This window comes from Podarcis melisellensis (genome assembly GCF_964234715.1).
Source record: "Podarcis melisellensis genome assembly, chromosome: 8".
Taxonomy (NCBI): domain Eukaryota; kingdom Metazoa; phylum Chordata; class Lepidosauria; order Squamata; family Lacertidae; genus Podarcis; species Podarcis melisellensis.
In genome coordinates, this window is record NC_138540.1 from 76616170 (window position 1) to 76629651 (window position 13482).

Below are 13482 nucleotides of genomic sequence, written 5' to 3' on the forward strand. Positions count from 1 at the left end.
GCAAACCCGGAAGTATTTTTCTGGGTTTTGCTGCCCGCGCAGGCACAGAAGTGACCCATCCGAACAGAGCTCCGGAACAGATCCCATCTGCAACCAGTGGTACCACAGTACTGCCATTCTAGGAGAACAAGGGAAAAGTTCATGGTGAGCTCTGGCACCTCTTTTTCTAGAAAAACAGCATGGGGATTTTAGCTGGGCAACACTGAGATTAAGGTGGAGGAGGCAGACAGGCAGAGCCAGGTGGGTGAGGGCTGGCAGAGGGCACAGTCTTAGCAGACTAGTCCATACATATGTAGCAAGTTGCTAACCCTTCCCAAACATGCCTCCTCCACGGCTTCTTTTATATGGTAAGAAAGGTAAATTGTTTTATGTAAGTTCTTCTGTCAGCAATCTCACTCGGTGCCTCACCCACAATTAGGTGGGGCCCGCCTTATTAAGTCCTGTTTTTCCAGAAGGAAGAAGTGGAATCAAACAGAGAGGAAGGAGACTGGATGCGGCAGAAACTACATGAAAATGGGGCAGAAGCCTGGAGTTGCATCCAACATTACTCATACTCAGAGAAGACCCATTGGAATCAATGGGCATGGCCAATTTAGCTCCAGTAATTTTTTTTAGCAGCTGTGCTTAATTGGATACAATCCCTGGGTGCCAGAAGCCCTCGCGGGGTGTTCACACATTACAATCTGTTCACCTTGATACATAAATAGTTATTGCTATTATTATTATTAATAATAATAATAATAATAATTTATTTATAGTTTTCTAAACCATCATCTCAATATGATTTACATACGAGACAATTAAAAGTAGTTAGAAACACTGGTTTAGTTGAGATTTGTGCGTTGTAGAGGGTTGGGCTGGGTGACCCTCGGGACCCTTCAATTCTACGATTCTATTAAATACATTTAAAACAAGACTACAGCCCTAACCAATGGGCAATCATGGTAAAGACCCATTTATCCAGCTGAGAAAGCCTTTCTTAGCAAAACTGTTTTTAATAGTTTCTGGAAAGTGCAGATAGCAGCCACCTGTACAGGGGAACATTGTTTTTGAACGTAATCCATTCCGGAAGAACTTTAGACTTCTGAAACGTTTGAAAACCGAAGATCAAAGGGCTGTCTGCAAATTCAATTGGGGGAAAAAATGAGAAACACGCCTCAGAAGCCATTCAACTTCCAAGGCACGTTCGAAAACGGAAGCATTCACTTTCGGGGTTTTGACGTTTGGCTTCTAAAATGTTTGACAGCCAAGACGTTTGAAAACCGAGGTCCCACTGTGCCACAGAACGGGGCAGCCACAGTAAAAGCCCTGCTCTGAGTCACTTGTAGAGCGGCCTTGCAATTTCCAATTTGCAGGGTGTATAAGGCAGTCTTTCAAGCAACCTGGTCCTGAGCTGAATAGGAACTTGTATATCAGCTGAACTAGACACACTTGTACAGTTTTTCACATGTGTTCCTCCACATGCTCCTTCTTAGCTCATCTTTCTCCTCCCTCTCTTTCCTCAGTGGCAAGATACCACGTCTCTAAAGCTGCAACAGCATCCTTTGCATGTGACCAGTGGCGTAGCGTGGGGGGTGCAGGGGGGGCCGGCCACACCGGGCGCAACATCTGGGGGGGCGCGCTCGCCGCCTCCGGAGTCACCAAAGAGCCTCGGGCGCAGGCTGTAGCAGAGCCCCATGTCTCGCGGAACCGACGAGCTGTGCGCGTGTCCGGGCTGAAGGCGTCCGGCAGGCAGCGGCTCTCAGCGCTCGCCGCGGTCCCCACGCGTCAGGGCCGCGGAGGGCGCGCCAGGCAGCCCCTCCTCACAGCCCCGCCGCCGCTGCTGAAGCAGCTGGGCTATGTTGCATTTTCCTCGCCTCTCTGCCCCCCTCCTCCGGGCTAGCGGCGTCGTTTGGGCGGCAGTGCCAGCGGCAACTCGCCTCAGATCACCTGACACGGACCCGCCGCCGCCGCCATGGCTACCTTACCGTAAATACCCCGGCCCAGGCAACAGCAAGAAGAAGCTGGCAGCGGCGGCAGGTTAGGGGCTAGGGGGCGCAAATTATTTGCCTTGCCCCGGGTGCTGGCAACCCATGCTACACTGCTGCATGTGACTATGGCTCAGAAGCATCTTTGGCCAACTCTGATTCCATCTACATGCTGACAGAGCGTTTTGTTATGAAGGATTAAAACTGGCCCCATGTTGTTTGCATGCGTGGCAAAGGTATAAATCCCTCTGCTTAAGAAACAAGGGGAGGCGGTGTTTGTAGGTGAATGTTTAATCTGTGCTGATGGCTTGAGTATAATTATTCTTATGGGATATTGATTTATCCTTTTCTTCACCTCGCTTTTCCGAACAAAGGGCCCTCAAGGCAGCTTAGAAAGATAGCAACATCATACATACTGTAAACCCTTTTACAAAAGCACAGACACCAAAATGGAAACAAAGAACAGTTGGCAATGCAGACTATGTGCACGCCATACGTTCAAATTGCATTTAAGGCACATTTTCCCATCAAAGTAACCTGTGAAATGAAGTTTGTCAAGGGTGCTGGGAATTATACTTCTTTGAGCTGGAGCTACAGTTCCCAGGCTTCTTGGCGGAGGGGGAATGTGTTTTAAATGTGCAGCATTGTGCGCAGCCTCAGATAAGGTGGGTTGGCAGCTAAACAGGAGGGGGGAAACCAGATTATCTTGCTCCTGAGGCTTGAGTGGCAGGTTGAATTGCAGAAAGAAGGCAAACCTTTCACGGGATGAAGACTTAGCATTATCGCCTGCTAACACCTGCAAATTAAGGCTGCAATCCTAACCCCAGTTACCTGGGAGTAATTCAGTTGGTCTTACTTCTGAGTTTACAAACAATTGCAGCCTTACTGCCTCTAGGCTGTCTGAAGCAGCAAATGACTTGAGTACGGACAGTGCAGAGAAAATAAAAGTAATGAGGCGTCTGTCAGGACAGCAAAAATTACACATCAATAAATAAGGAATATTGTCAGGATTCTGCTGTACACTGCTGAAGAAGGCACAGGAACAGGGCTAAATGGGAAATCTGGCAATTCTAAGTGTTCTGGTGCGAAAGAGCTTGTGCTAAGCTCTCAAAACCCAGAGGAGTAATAATAATTTTTAAATATTTGTTTGTTCATAGTCCACAAGGAAAATGCCTTGCAGACTCTTTAAGGAGAGAAAAGGGGTCCATAGCAAACAGGGCCCTTATCCTGCTAGGTTTCTGCCTGATATCTGACAAAGAAGAAGCCTAGAACCAGGCTTTTGAATTATGGTGCTGGAGGAGACTCTTGAGAGTCCCATGGACTGCAAGAAGATCAAACCTATCCATTTTTTAAGGAAATCAGCCCTGAGTGCTCACTGAAAGGACAGATCCTGAAGCTGAGGCTCCAATACTTTGGCCACCTCGTGAGAAGAGAAGAGAAGACTCCCTGGAAAAGACCCTGAAGTTGGGAAAGATTGAGGGCACAAGGAGAAGGGGACGACAGAGGATGAGATGGTTGGACAGTGTTCTTGAAGCTACCAGAATGAGATTGACCAAACTGTGGGAGGCAGTGGAAGACAGGAGTGCCTGGCGTGCTCTGGTCCATGGGGTCACGAAGAGTCGGACACGACTAAACAACAACAACAACAGAGCCAGACTCTCTAGGTCAGCATTTCCCAAACTCGGGTCTCCAGCTGTTTTTGGACTACAATTCCCATCATCCATGACCACTGGTCTTGCTAACTAGGGATGGTGGGAGTTATAGTCCAAAAACAGCTGGAGACCCAAATTTGGGAAACACTGCTGTAGGTGAATGTCTCAAAATCTAGAAGGGTTCAAATAAAAAAAGAAAGAAATCGTAACAAATACTCTTAAAACACACACAAACACACAGTCTTCGTCATAACTGCAATAAAAACTGCTTCACTCTCCAACCCATTTTCCTTTCGTCACTTATCTTTCAGATGGCAAGCTTGTGAGCAGGCACCATGGTATTTTAAGCAGTCACATGCAACCCATTCTGGAAGGCTTTTAAAACTGAAGAGCAGGTTTAAAATAAAATAATAATAATAATAATAATAATAATAATAATAATAATAATAATGCTCTAAATAAACAAACATAACCCAAAAGGGACCTTTAAAACCCGCTGGAAATTTGGCTCATTGCCTTCTCCTGGAGTCTTAAACGGCACCCCTTGGACTCCCTTAGCCCTTGGAAGAAGAAAAACCACCATCCAACCTCCCAGTTTATTCTGCCAAACCCGCAGAGAACGAGTGTTACGTGTGCTTGCTTTTGCTTTGGCTGTTGCTCGACTGAAGACAGCTTGGTCAATTAATCATGCGTCTTGCTGAATGGGGTCCTCACTCATTAAATCTGCATGCATTTGCATATCAACTAACACAGCCGTCCGGATTTTCCTTTTTTAAACACTTCCCAGTTTACCAGCGGTGCACCCATCTATCTGTGTGTCACGGCACATCAGAAAGGATTTCCTTCTGTGTAAGAGAGAAACTTTTCCTGCAACGCATGGAATTGTGGAACTAAAAGGGACCTGTCTGTGGTCTTCCCATCGTCATCTAGCTGGTCACTGTGAGAATAGGCTGCTGGACTAAATGGGCCATTGACTTGATTCTGCAAACTCTTCTTATGTTCTTTTGTAGGTCCAACTAGGGAGATCCTAGCTGATTAAGAACATAATAGCCATGGCTTGGGTGGCCAATGGCTCCTCTATCTAGCTTCCTGTGCTCACAGTGGCCACTCAGATGCCTGTAGCAAACCCTCAAAAAGGACTTGAGCACAACAGCATCTCTCCCCTCTTGCGGTTTCCAGCAGCTAGAAATTCAGAAGCACGACTGCCTTCGGTTGTGGAGGCATTGCACCGTCATCGTGGCTAGTAGCCACTGATAAGCCTTCTCCTCCATGAATCCGTCTAGTCTTCTTTCAAAGCCATCAGAGCAATGTCCATGTTTAACTGTGTACCGTGTGCTTTCGTCATTGCAAGGCCCCCCACTCCTGGGGAAAATGGGACATTGCTTTCTCCCACTTGCCATTTCCAGCAACTGGCATTCAGTGCCATGTTGCCTTTGACAGCAGAGGTGGGTCAGAGCCGATGGCCGCATTCCTAGACCCTCCAAGCATCCCTATTTTCCAGGGACAGTCCCAGATTTATAGAAGCCATCCTGGTTTCTGTTTGATTCTGGAATGTCCCGCTTTTCCTTAGAATATCCCTATTTTCATCAGAAAAAAGCTGGAGGGTATGAAGTTATGAGACCCTCCCAAGTCCAGGAGATAACTAACTATACAACCTTTAGAAGACAGCTGAAGGCAGCCCTGCTATAGGGAGGTTTTCCGATGTTCAATGTTTTTACATATGTTGGAAGCTGTCCAGAGTGGCTGGGGCAACCCAGTCAAATGAGCAGGGTATAAAATAATAAAGTTGTTGTTATTGTTGTTGTTGTTGAATAGGGTGTCCCTATTTTCATCGGAGAAATGTTGGAGGCTGTCATTCCCCTTGTAGGGGGCTGCATGTCAACTGTGGACAAGGCCAAAGCCAGTGGTGGGCAGGGGTACCCCTTTTGCCATCCCTTCTCTCTCGCCCCTCCACATCCAGTGAATGTCCAGGGAAAGGCCAGATTGCACTTGTCAGAGGTCTGAGCTGACCACTTGCAAAGAAGCTTCCAAAATCAGACTGAGGGCCATATAACATTTGGGCATGGGCTGCCCACGCCTGCCATAAACTAACAGTGGAGTACAACATAAGGGTTTGGCTGCACTGAACTGATTTTTGCTGTACATCCCCCCACCCCATTAAAGAATCCTGGAAACTATAGTTTGTTGTGGGTGCTGGGAATTATAGCACTGCAGAGAGTATACTACAGCTCCCAGGACTCTCTGCCATGTGCAGGAAGTGGTGCAAGAGTATAGTGCAGGGGTCAGCAAACTTTTTCAGCAGGGGGGCGGTCCACTGTCCCTCAGACCTTGTGGAGGGCCAGACTATATTTTGGGGGAGGGAAGTGAACAAATTCCTATGCTTCACAAATAACCCAGAAATGCATTTTAAATAAAAGCACACATTCTACTCATGTAAAAACACACTGATTCCCGGACCGTCTGCAGGCCAGATTTAGAAGGCGATTGGGCCGGATCCAGCCTTAGTTTGCCTACCCATGGTATAGTGTGTACACTGCACCAGACAAGCAGGAAAGATCCTATTCTGGTTCACGTCCAACCCCACTTCCTTATGGCGCAACACCAGTGACCTTTTCCCTGTACCTGGCACGCTCTTGATCTTCAACCCCTCCAAAATTAACCCCTCTCTGCACCACCCAAGTGATACAAGCACACACCAGGTCCTAACGTTTCCAAGAAAAGCACTCCCACTCGCTTCTAAAAACAATCCCTTTCCACAACCCATATTTTGAGACCCTTCTTGCGTACCATAGAACTGACACTCTTAACCTCTGCACACGCACACCCCAATTCCTATATGGAATCCCCCCCTCCATGGTGTTTGCAAATCCCACAAACAATCCGTGCACCGATGGAAAGTTTTGTCACAGTTCAAAAATAAAGAAAAAAGTGGGCTTCTACCAGCTCCCCACCATTTCAGATTCTTTCAGTCTGTCCTGAAAGTCATTTTAGCCTTCATTTGATAAGATTCCAGAAATTGGGGGGGGGGGATTAGCCCCCTATTGCTTGCCCTTTCCTGCCCCTCTCCCCAAATTTAAACTTGACTGCAGGGGAGCAGGAAAAATGCCCCCCATTTGGAGAGAAAACAAACCCAGAAAAACGACAACAATAAGCACATTGCTCCCTATTCCTCCCGGGGGGGGGGGAGCCACACAACCTTCCCCACTAATCCAAGGTCAACACTTCTTGACACTCACTTTCCTCTGGGCCTTGTCACTCCGGGGGTGTAGGGAGGGGGGATCTGTCCCCAAGCAAAACCTTCAGTTTCTTGGGGTGGAGCGCAGGGGGTGACCCCGGCGCCTGGGTCTTCAGTCAATCCCAGGAAAAGAGACCACAGATAAGTGAAAAACAAGCTTCCAAGTTTTAGGGCGCCTCCAGTCCAAGCAGATGCTGTCCCTTGTGATTCCAGATAGGGAAAAATGATGGTGACGAAGATGATGATGGGTGTCTCTCCCAGGTTGTCCTAATGTCCTTCCTGGTTCCCTGAGTGTCCCTCCCTTGCTCCGCCCCCATCCTGGATCGTTCCCTTGCCTATGTCACCCAGCTCCTGGCTTCCTCTCTGCACCACCCTGGCTCCTTGCTAACTCTAACAGCTAGCTGCCTGTCACTCACCTGGATTGACGGGGAGGCTTTCCCCCGATGCTCTCGGGCTATTGGACAGAGAGGACCCCCTCCGGTTCCAAGGCGCGCGGGGGCGCGCAAGACCCCTCGTGCGCTGAGCTGCCGGAACGGCTTCTTCTGCTGACTTTCCGCTTGCAATGTCGAGCCTGCAAGCGGTTCTCCTCCTGCCTTCCTGGTGTTCAAACAAGTTTTACAACCCTGCTCGCTGGCTTTGGCTTTTGCTTTGGAAAAACAAAAGCTGTGACATCAGAGGCCGAAAGAAGCGGGGCGGTTGGGGGGAAGCACCCGGTCTTCAGGGAACCAGCTTTGAGATAGTGAAACCAGGAAAATCCCACGAGTGCAGAAGTTTGAAGCTTTCCCAGCTGAGAGCAGCTGCCCCTTTTATTATTACTAGTGTCAGTGGGGGTTTTTTATCTGGGAGAAACGGTGGGGGAACTCACCAGAAGTTAGTTAGTTAGTTAGTTAGTTAGTTAGTTTGCTTGTTTGTTGCGGGGGAGGGGGCACATACACCCCTTAGTAGCTAAGTGTAAGATGTGATTAATAAACTCAAGCAGACAATGATCTGGATTAGAAATGGCCGCAACTTTATTGATTACAGATATAAGTGGATTTTTGGTTCAGGCATTGGGTTCCAGCCCCAGAGACAAAAGATAATTATTATTTAAATTTTAAAAGGTAAGGGAACTCAGTTCCCCTGAGTTCTGCTAAAAACAACAGCAACCCCTGACTATTATTATTAACAGCAGCAGCGGAATTTTAATAAAATCTACTATTCTTTTGTTCCTTCCCAGCTGTGCCAAAACCCTTTTATTGCTTGGTTGTTTTCTTTTTATATATATGATCGGTTTTTAATTAAAAGTTTCAGAATACAATAAAAGCAAAACAGAGAGTAAGAATTGGAAAAAAAGAGCATGGAAAAGAAAATGAATAATAATAAGAAGAAAAGTAAAATACAAAACCCTCTGTGAAGATTGTATCTTTACTCTTCATCCACACAAAGGGAGGCAGGCCATCCCAGCTCACATCTGGGCACTTCCCCCCTCTTACCGCAGCCTCCCACCCTGGAAGATCCTCTCTGCGCTGCTTCTCACATTCTATGATTCTATAACTTGTTTGGCAGGCAGACATTCAGCAGGTGAAGCTTCTCTTGTAGTGCAGGTGGAACATGTCATTGGTATGCCCAAGCCTCGCAGGTTTATCTCCAGGATCTCCAGCACAAAGATTTAGCAGCAGCTGTCCGTTAATAAACTGCTTGGCAGGAAGACGTTCAACAGGTTAAGCGGGTTTGTTTTGTTTTTGCAGGAAGAGACTGTAGTTCAGTGGCAGTGCGAGTCTTTTGTATGCCCAGGTCTCCCAAATTCAATCCCTGGCATTTCCAGTTTAAAGATCATTACTTCATAGAGTTGAGGGTTAGATTGCAGGGACAGATTATGTAATGCACTCTGGACGTTGATGGACTCCCAACTCCCATCAGCCCCAGCCAGGATGGTCAATGATCAGGGTGACGGGAGTCGTAATCCACCAACAAAAGTCTGGAAGGCACCATGTTGGCTATCCCTGCCGGGAGACTTCCCAGCAGTCTGCTAGAGAGAGAGAGACCAACAGTCTGGCTGACGCTATGGCAGCTTCGTAAGTTCAAAACTTTTGGAGTACCTCTCAGTCTTGCCGTTCCCTTTGCTCCATGGTGGTTAATTTCCTAATGAGACAGATACCAATTATGCCAGGGCAGAAGGTGGTTTGAAAGCAACACCCTCTCATTTACTCACTTGTCCCTCCCCTTCAGATTGCTGCTGGCAGTTTTGCACAGTGATGCACAGGGGAAAGGCACTCTGTCTGTGGTCAGAGACACATTTTCAGTCATGATGTCTTACTGATCATTTACACTCATGAAAGCCTGCTTTGGTGTGATGCCACCACAGTCCTTAAAATACACAACAACTCATAACCAGCGTAGTGTAGCAGACTGAGTGTTTCGACTAGGACCTGGGAGACCAGGGTTCAAATTCCAGCTCAGACATGAAACTCACTGGGTGACCATGGCCCAGGCACTTTTGCCTCTCGGCTTAACCTGCTCCACAGGATTGCGGGGAGGATAAAAGAGGGTGTTGCGGGGGAGGAGGGGAAAGGAGAATGTTAGCCGCTTTGAGACTCCTTCGGGTAGTGATAAAGCAGGATATCAAATCCAAAGTCCTCCTCTTCTTCTTTTCAGCTAGAACTCGCCAGAACTCGGTTCCAGCACCTCTCAGGTAGGTGCTATTGCCATTCTAACAGAACAAAGAAAGTGTTCATAGTGAGTTCTGGCATCCCTTTTGCTAGAAAAATAGCACCAGAACCAAGTCTGTCATCTTGAGCTCCACGGAGGAAAGGCAGGGATGCAAATGTAATATACAAGCAAGCAAACATTTTGGAGAGGCAGTGTGATGTAGTGGTTAGAGTGTGACCTTGAGCCAGTCACAATGTCTCAGCCTAACCTTCCTCATTGGGCTGTTGCAAGGACATAGCAGGAGGGGAGAAAGAGCTTTGTTCACCAGCGTGAGCTCCTTGGAGGAAAGGTGGCATATAAATGCATTAATAAAAAGAAAATTAAAAATTCATCCTGATTTCCCTGCAAGGCGACTAGACAATGTGGTCTATTTAATGAGCTGGTTTGCTTGCAAATGGCAGAACCACACATGGCCCATCTAATTCAGCCAGTTCCCTGTGAGAAACCTGTAAGCAGGACTTGAACACAAGAGCACTCTTCCCCCTCTGTGGTTCCTGGCAGCTAGTATTCAGAAGCATTACAGCCTTCCACTGTTTGGAAACCTTGCCTGGACTCTACCACTTCAGACTAGATCATATGGCGGGGGGTGGCATGTTGGAATTGCTCATCCATGGGGTGGAGGGCAGAAAACATACGTAGAAAACTTGCGTGCTGTCAGGCTTTTCCTTGACATTTTGTTTTTCCAGATAGACAAGTATTTTTTGGTTTTTTTAAAGTGAGAATAATAATTTTTAAAATGAGGGAGTATGCAACTCCCCACCCCGCAAAGTAGTACAGTCCAGGAAGTGCTGAACCACTTGATTCTGTTGATGGCAGAATTGGTAGCCTATTGGATGAGTCTTGCAGCCTGTGGGAAATCGAGTTGATAAACCTCAGAGCCATAAATGTCTGTCAGTTTCCTGAAGTGGGTTTTGCGTGTGTGTACATTTTCAAGCTGTCTTTCTTTCTTTCTTTTTTTTATAAATTTTTATTGGGTTTTCACATTTTATAAAGACAAACAACACATATGACTTCCCCCCACCCCCCCACATACATCCCACTTCCCCTATTTAATTCAGCAAGTTCTTATTCCTCTCTCTAAACTTATTCTCATTATTTTCCAACTTAGTTCTCCCTATTAGGCCCAATATTATTATCCTATTTTCTTATATGCAATAGATCCTTTTTCTAAGATCAACCGAGATTTTTATACCATAAATTTCCCCTTTTTTATATTAAAATATAAATCAAATTTACAATAACCAAAAGTCCTAAAATTTTTAAGAATCTGTTTTCCCCTCCCTCCCTGCCCGGGTATCTGTCCCTTCCCAAATAACTATCCTCCCATAGAACTCCTAGCCAGGATTCCTCACGTCCACAGCCCTCAAATCCATTTCAGTCTCTCTCTGGCTTTTCTGCCGATAGTCCTCTTTGCTGGTCTTCAGGTCTTGAAGAATATCTGTCACAATTGCTTCGTCTTCTCCCAGTTCAAACCTAATTGAAGAAACTTGTTGCCAGGGTTCTACCAAAAATCCCTCAAATTCCAAATGGTCAAGGCCAGAAAAGAGGAGGAAGTCCCAGTTGTGTTTCTTTACTCCTTTAGATTTCAAAATTCCGTGGTTTCCGGGGACTTCTTCCTTAACTTTTCTCCTCAGTCTCATCTGTTCATGTTTTGTAATCCAAAGGGTTTCTCTGTTTCCTGGCAGCATAGATTTCTGTTCAAAATTTTTTGTCCACACTTTCCCTCCTCCGACTTCCTTTTCCACCAACTCCAAGGATATCATTTCTGGTTCAGCTGCGGAGACTTTCAAAAACAAATCTTTAGTTCCGTCAACAGGGTTGCTTGTTTTAGAACTCAAGGACGTAAGTTGTTTGTCCATTTCCATGGTCTGCTCTTGCAAAATTCCCACGAGAAAGAAAGCTCTCTCTATTTCTGCCAGTAATTTTCCTTCTGCAGCCATTGTAATGTCACTGGTTTCCCCTAGGGGGGTTGCCATTGTTCAGAGTTCTACGCCAGCAGTCCCTTACCCTGTTGTTTATTTACTTTGTTTCAAGTCACATCTGCTTATATGTAACACCTTTAAACCAAAGAGATATATAGTAATACAATTTTGTCCTTTATTCAACTGTCTGACAGCTCAATTGACAGCTGTCAAACTCCGATTCCTTCAGGCTAGGTTGATGCAGGACGCTCCCAGGTCCAAGGGGGGGGGGTCACAAAAGTTTCCAAGATTCACCTCTTCCCTCCAGCACAACTTAAAAAGATAAAAGCTTGTTCTCAAAAATTAATGGAATCTCTTATCAGTCTCAATAGACACAAGATCTTTTTTTCCGATCTTAGGTTTTTGCTCCTTGCTTCCAATTGCCTGTATGAAGGGGGGGGTGCGGACTTCCCTTTAGCACATCCCCCCCGTTCGCCCAATTAAAAATATTTTTTTTAAAAAAAGTCCAAATTTCCTTCTACTCACGGGGTGTTTGTTTCCAGTCCAATTTTCAGGTAGAAAGTTGACATTCTCCGGTGAATGGCTTGCGGCTTCACTCCACTGAGGTAGCGGTCTACTCTCAGCACCACGCCACCCCCCGTACCTTCTCCGCAGCCTTTAAAAAGGCTCTTCGACTGTCGAGGGGGGCGCTTAAGGTGCCCGCTGAGTCACCAAGTCCACAGGTATCAGCACCTGTGGTTTCCGAGGGTCCCCGCGTCGCCGGTGCGGCAAGACCCGTCCTCAGTGGAGCCGATTCCCTCCGGAGCTCGGAGGGAATCCGCCATTACACCGATTACGTCAACCCGGAAGTCAAGCTGTCTTTCTTTCATTATATAACTCTTCTGCCAGAAGCTATATAGGCTGAAATAATATTTGTTCTTAGGCTTGGCACTTGGAAAGATTGACATGCAGGGATGGGAAATCTGCTGTCCTCCATACATTTGCTGGACTACAGCTCCCATCATCCCTGGCCATTGGCCATGCTGCCTGGGGACTGATGGGAATTGGAGTCCAGCAGCAGCAGCTGCAGGGTCACAGGTTCCCCACCCCTATTCTCAGGGAGAGGGCAGAGAGCAGAGTTTATTGGCACCCAGCATTTAAAGCGCTATGTTCCACTTAAAACAGTCATGGGTTTCCCTCAAAGAATTCTGGGAGCTGTCATTTGTTAAGGGTGCTGAGACTTCTTGTAGCTCTGTAAGGCTCCTATTCCCCTTGCAGAGCTACAATTCCCAGAGTCCTTTAACAATGCATCCCTCTTTACAGGAAATCTGTGACCTGTAGCTCTGTCTGGGGAGTAGGGACCTTTAGAGCAAATCTGTGGACAGTGATGCAGGTCGCTTAGTGGCAGAGTGCATGTTTTTGCATATAGAAGGTCCCATGTTCGATCCCTGGCATCTCCAGTTAGATGGATTCAGTAAAAACAGGGAACAGAGGCACTGTGACTCTCCAGATCTTAGAATCAGAATTGCAGAATTGGAAGGGACCCCAAGGGTCATCGAGATTCTAGCCCAACTCCCTGCAATGCAGGAATCTCAGCTAAAGCATCCATGACAGATGGCCATCCAACCTCTGCTTCAAAACCTCTGAAATATACTCAGAGTCCTGTAGTGATTTCATGCTCTTTATTGCAACTTGTAAAACAATGATTGAATTGCCCTCCAAACTTCAGGCTTTTATATACATTATTTACATAATGAGTCCCATCTGATTGGCTGATTCTGCTTCCTTCCTGGAGCCTGATTCGTCTTTTCCTGCAAGCCAATCAGTTGTTGCATCCTAGGATGCTACTTGCCTATTGTTCTAGGATCCAAGCTTAGTACATAACAGCCTCCAAGGAAGGAGAGTCCACCACCTCCTGGGGGAGACTGTTCCACTGCCGAACAGCTCTTACCTGTTGGATCTTGTTGGACTGCAACTCTCACCATCCCTTACTATTGGTCATGCACGCTGAGGCTGATGGGAATTGGGAGTCCAGAGAC

At 46.7% G+C, this 13482-nt stretch overlaps 1 protein-coding gene across 4 annotated transcripts in view; it reads right to left on the reverse strand.

The window, feature by feature from the left end:
• Positions 1-7445, reverse strand: part of PHLDB3 (pleckstrin homology like domain family B member 3) — a 39018-nt gene extending 31573 nt beyond the window's left edge. Inside the window, exon 1 of one of the 4 annotated variants that reach the window (XM_081920650.1) lies at positions 7271-7445. The gene's annotated coding sequence lies outside the window, so the exon portion shown is untranslated. Of the gene's footprint in view, positions 1-6855; positions 7138-7270 lie in introns of those variants that run through there. The other 3 variants (XM_081920647.1, XM_081920649.1, XM_081920648.1) reach the window with 3 other exon arrangements.
• Between the last annotated feature and the right edge of the window lie 6037 nt (positions 7446-13482).